This window comes from Oncorhynchus nerka, linkage group LG20, assembly GCF_034236695.1.
Source record: "Oncorhynchus nerka isolate Pitt River linkage group LG20, Oner_Uvic_2.0, whole genome shotgun sequence".
NCBI classification, from domain to species: domain Eukaryota; kingdom Metazoa; phylum Chordata; class Actinopteri; order Salmoniformes; family Salmonidae; genus Oncorhynchus; species Oncorhynchus nerka.
Window position 1 is genome coordinate 60,867,514 of NC_088415.1, and position 6,000 is coordinate 60,873,513.

General features: G+C 43.0%; 1 protein-coding gene across 2 annotated transcripts in view; it reads right to left on the reverse strand.

Moving 5' to 3' along the window:
- Positions 1-255, reverse strand: part of LOC115102885 (nuclear receptor coactivator 6-like) — a 30,368-nt gene extending 30,113 nt beyond the window's left edge. For both annotated transcript variants that reach the window (XM_029623301.2, XM_029623300.2), the window contains exon 1: positions 154-255. The gene's annotated coding sequence lies outside the window, so the exon portion shown is untranslated. The remainder of the gene's footprint in view (positions 1-153) is intronic.
- Between the last annotated feature and the right edge of the window lie 5,745 nt (positions 256-6,000).

Here is a 6,000-nt window from a genome sequence, read left to right on the forward strand (position 1 = left end):
GCAAGCTACTAGTACATTGATTCATTATGTACCGGTTAGCTAACTACGTTAACGTAGCAAGCTAGCTATTTCATGACCTTCGTTCCAGCTAACGTTAAGTTGCTGGTTAGCTAACTACATACAACTGCTCAAAACAAACAACGAAATCCTTACCAGAAAAATCCATTTGGGAGCAAGTACAACAATGCAAAGCCTGCTAGAAACCATGAACCGGGGAGCCGTCTCTAGTTACCACAGCCACAGATTCAGATGGCCCGCCTACTCGACCAATCAGATGGAGTGTGTGATGCCGAACGCATTGCAACAGTTTAATGGTTTTGATATGATTTATTTCAGAATTTCTGACATTGATAAAGATGTAGTATATTTCATTCAACTGCTAATAATAGTAGGTACATTTCATATTCACAAATGCAAATGGTCTAATTCGAAACCTAACTTTTTTTCACTTTATAAATGAATTTTAACAATATGGCACTACTTTAACTAAAATGAAAGGCAATTAAAACATTGTTTAGGAATCCTGGCAATGTAAATTGTTTGTATGTATGCTTGTTTGCATGTGACTATTCCTCTTCTGTTTGTTGATATTTGTTAATAAAAATACAATTAAAAAACAAAAGATGCATTTGTTTTATCTAGTGATCCATCAATTATTTTGTTATTTATTATCTATAATAAAACCAACTGTTCTAACTGCAAAGTGGTAATCGGATGTCTTATTCAAACTCCGCTTGCAAGCTATTATGATTTGTATTTGTATGTATTATGGATCCCAATTAGCTGCTTCCAAGGCAGCAGCTACTCTTCCTGGGGTCCAGACAAATTAAGGCAGTTACACAATTTTAAAAACATTACAATACATGAATTACAGAATTCACTAAGTGTATGCCCTCAGGCCCCTACTCCACTATCACATATCTACGATGCAAAATCCATGTGTATGTGTGTATAGTGCATATGTTATCATGTGTGTGTATGTATGTGTCTCAAATCAAATTGTATTTGTCAAATGCGCCAAATACAACAGGTGCAGTAATTGGCAGTGAAATGCTTATTTACGAGCCCTTAACCAACAATAAAGCTTTAAGAAACAATAGAGAAGTAAAAAATTTAAATAACAAATAATTAAAGAGCAGCAGTAAAATAACAATAGCAAGGCTATATACAGGGGGGGAAAGTACTGAGTCAATGTGCAGGGGCACAGGTTAGTCAAGGTAATTGAGGTAATATGTACATGTAGGTAGAGTTAAAGTGAATACGCATAGATAATAAACAGAGAGTAGCAAAAGCATAAAATCACATTTATTTATATAGCCCTTCTTAGATCAGCTGATATCTCAAAGTGCTGTACAGAAACCCAGCCCAAAACCCCAAACAGCAAGCAATGCAGGAGTAGAAGCACGGTGGTTAGGAAAAACTCCTTAGAAAGGCCAAAACCTAGGAAGAAACCTAGAGAGGAACCAGGCTATGAGGAGCGGACAGACCTCTTCTGGCTGTGCCGGATGGAGATTATAACAGAACATGGCCAAGATGTTCAAATGTTCATAGATGACCAGCAGTGTCAAATAATAATAATCACTGTAGTTGTCGAGGGTGCAACAGGTCAGCACCTCAGGAGTAAATGTCAGTTGGCTTTTCATAGCCGATCATTGAGAGTATCTCCACCGCTCCTGCTGTCTCTAGAGAGTTGAAAAAAGCAGGTCTGGGACAGGCAGCACATCCAGTGAACCGGGTTCCATAGCCACAGGCAGAACAGTTGAAACTGGAGCAGCAGCACGGCCAGGTGGACTGGGGACAGCAAGGAGTCATCATGCCAGGTAGTCCTGAGGCATGGTCCTAGGGCTCAGGTCCTCCGAGAGAGGGAAAGAAAGAAAGAGAGAATTAGAGAGAGCATACTTAAAGTGACGGCATGGAAGAGCACCAGTAAGCCAGTGACGCGGCCCTTGTAATAGGGTTAGAGGCAGAGAATCCCAGTGCAAACAGGGGAACCGGCCAGTCAGAGACAGCAAGGGCGGTTCGTTGCTCCAGTAAAAGAGGTGGTGGTGGGGTGGGGGGGGGATGCAAATAGTCTGGGTAGACATTTGACTAGCTGTTCAGAATTCTTATGGGTTGGAGGTAGAAGCTGTTAAGAAGCGTTTTGGACCTAGACTTGCCGCTCCGTATAGTCTATGACTATGGTGGATAGGGTCTATAACAATTTTTAGGCGATTCCTCTGACACCACCTGGTATAGAGGTCCAGGATGGAAGGAAGCATTGCCCCAGTGATGTACCTCTGTAGTACCTTGCAGTCGGACCAAGCAGTTGCTGTACCAGGCTGTGATGCAACCTGTCAGGATGCTCTCGATGGTGTAGCTGTAGAACTTTTAGAGGATCTGAAGACCCATGCCAAATCTTTTCAGTCTCTTGAGGGGGAATAGGCTTTGCCGTGCCCTCTTCAAAATTGTCTTAGTGTGTTTGGACCATGATAGTTGATTGGTGATGTGGACACCTTAAAACTTGAAGCTCTAAACCTGCTCCATTGCTGCCCCATCTATGCCCCGTTGATGAGAATCCAGTGCTCAGTCCTCCTTTTCCTGTAGTCAGTCAAGCAAGTGCAATCATCTCCTTTGTCTTGATCAGGTTGAGGGAGAAGTTGTTATCCTGGCACCACACGGCCAGGTCTCTGACCTCCTCCCTATAGGCTGTTTCATCATTGTCGGTGATCAGGCTTACCACAGTTGTGTCGTCGGAAATCTTAATGATGACGTTAGAGTTGTTCCTGGCCATGCAGTCATGGGTGAACAGGAGGGTACTGAGCACGCACCCCTGAGGGGACCCCGTGTTGAGGATCAGCGTGGCAGATGTGTTGTTACCTATCCTTACCACCTGGAGGAGGCCTGTCAGGAGGTCCAGGATCCAGTTGCAAAGGGAGATGTTTAGTCCCAGGGTCCTTAGCTTAGTAATGAGCTTTGAGAAAACTATGCTGTTGAACGCTGAGCTGTAGCCAATGAATAGCATTCTAATGTAGGTGTACCTTTTGTCCAGGTGGGAAAGAACAGTGTGGAGTGCAATAGAGATTGCTTCATCTCTGGATCTGTTGGGGCGGTATGCAAATTAGAGTGGGTCTAGGGTTACAGGGATGATGGTGTTGATGTGAGCCATGACCAGCTTTTAAAATCACTTTAATGGCTACAGACGTGAGTGCTACGGGTCAGAAGTCATTTAGGCAGGTTACCTTAGTGTTCTTAGGCACAGGGACTATAGTGGTTTGCTTGAAACATGTTGGTATTACAGACTCTGTCATGGACAGGTTGGAAATGTCAGTGAAGACACTTGCCAGTTGGTCAACTGTCAACGCATGCTCAGGAATACACGTCCTGGTAATCCGTCTGGCCCTGCGGCCTTGTGAACGTTGACCTGTTTAAAGGTATTACCTATGTCAGCTACGTAGAGCGTGAACACACAGTCATCCGGAACAGTTGATTCTCTTGTGTCACTGGACAGCTCACGGCTGTGCTTTCCTTTGTGGTAATAGTAATAGTTTGCAAGCTCTGCCACATCCAACGAGTGCCGGAGCCTGTGTAGTACGATACAATCTTAGTCCTGTATTGACGCTTTGCCTGTTTGATGGTTCGTCGGAGGGCGTAGCTGGATTTCTTATAAGCGTCCGGGTTAGAGTCCCACTTCTTGAAAGCTGCAGCTCCACCCTTTAGCTCAGTGTGAATGTTGCCAGTAATCCATAACTTGTGGTTGGGAAATGTACAAACGGTCACTGCTGGGACGACTCCATCGATGCACTTATTGATGAAGCCAGTGACTGATGTGGTGTACTCCTCAATGCTATCGGAAAAATCCCGGAATGCATTCCAGTCTGTGCTAGCAAAACAGTCCTGTAGCTTAGAGTCTGCGTCATCTGATCACTTCTTTAGTGAATGAGTCACTGGTTCTTCCTGCTTTAATTTTTGCTTGTAAGCGGGAATCATGAGGATAGAATTATGGTCAGATTTGGGCGAGTAGAGCTTTGTACACGTCTCTGTGTGTAGAGTTTTTTTTCCTCCGGTTGCACTTTTAACATGCTGGTACAAATGAGTTAAAACCGGGCCACTAGGAGCACCGCCTCTGGATGAGCGTTTTCCTGTTTGCTTATGACCGTATACAGCTCATTGAGTGCGGTCTTGGTGACAGCATCGGTTTATGGTGGTAAATGTACAGCTATGAAAAATATAGATGAAAACTCTCTTGGTGTTGTCTACAGCTTATCATGAGATACTCTATCTCAGGTGAGCAACACTTTGAGTATTCCTTAATATTAGATTTCGTGCACCGGCTGTTGTTTACAAATATACACAGACCGCCACCCCTTGTCTTACCGGAGTCAGCTGTTCTATCTTGCCCTGGCAGCGTAACCCCCGCCAGCTGTATGTTATCCGTGTTGTCTTTCAGGCACAACTCGGTGAAAGATAAGATATTACAGTTTGTTATGTCCCGTTGGTATGATATTCATGATCGTAGCTCGTCTTTTTTGTTATGCAATGATTTTACGTTGGCTAATAGGACTGATGGTAGAGGCAGATTACCCACTCGCCGTCGGATCACCCCGACCTTCGTCCCCGATATCTCAGTTTCTTTCTCATGCAAATGGGCCTTGTCGGGTGTTTGTAGTAAATCCTTCGTGGACGACTTGTTAAAGAAAAAATCTTTGTCCAGTACGAGGTGGGTAATCGCTGTCCTGATATCCAGAAGCTCTTTTTGGTCATAAGAGACGTTGGCAGAAACATTATGTACAAAATAAGTTACAAATAATGCGAAAAAACACACACAATAGTACAATTGGTTAGGAGTCCTTAAAACGCCACCCATCTCCTCCGGCGCCATTCTAATCACCTGTGCCTATGTTTGTGTTGCTTCACAGTCCCCACTGTTCCATAAGGTGTATTTTTATCTGGTTTTAAATCAGTTACCTGATGTGGAATAGGGTTCCATGTAGTCATGGCTCTATATGGTATTGTGTTTAGTTAAGGGACGGGGATTGGATGGAAAGTTAGAGGAGGGTGAAAAGATTAATACCTTGAACACACCGACTGTTTTATTTTGTTTTGGTACACCAGAAGTACTTCCATTTCCAATGGAACACTGCGTTTGCCTTTCAGCATTGCGTTGCAGAGGCAGTTGCATTGCGGTGCATATGTTGGATTTATCGAAAGTATGCATCAAATTGTATGCATAGACTTGACAGAAAGTAGCAAAATGTGATAGTTGAACTTTTGTAGCACACATATCCAGTACAGAAAGTGAGATTACTTAACAAAAAAGTTTAGACAGTTGAATTTCTTTTCATGTTTTATTCATTTATTTGACAAGTAGTTTACATATTATTTATTGTGACAGCCTATAATATAATTCCCCTCCAAAATGCATAGTTTTGGAGCGAAATGCAATAATAAATAATATAGATAGTAGAGAGTAGGATATTCCAACAATGAGACCAGGTTGGGGAAGGTGGTCTTGGTCGTGCTGTTGGACTGGCACCAGCACCACCGAAAGCGTGCATCTGTGTGGGTCTAGAGATGGTTGAATTCCCGAAAACAGGCAGGGGAGTTCCACTGATTCATTCAAGAGTTTCGACTGTTTGGAGAGGAAATCCAAAGCTACTTTTGTCTGGACCGAAGCAAGTTCGATCACCTGCTCTAGATGGTTGGATCCAGGATCGCCCGGATGGATACCAACTACCGGGAGTCCATCAGCCGAGTTGAACGCCTGCGATTTGTCTCCTGTAAGCTAAATTCAAAGCCTTTGATACCATGACTGATTGATTATTAGATATATTTTATGTGTAACCTAGCTAGTTAATGGGCTCTCTAGTTAATAGCCCCTATGTGACATCAGATGTATTTTCACAGAATGTTAGTTTAAAATCATTTTTTAAATTATTAAATGTTAAGTTACCAAATGAAAAGAAAGTTAGGGTGCCTTCTGCCCTGATGAAGGTAGGGTAGTTTTCTCCAGGACCACTTGTT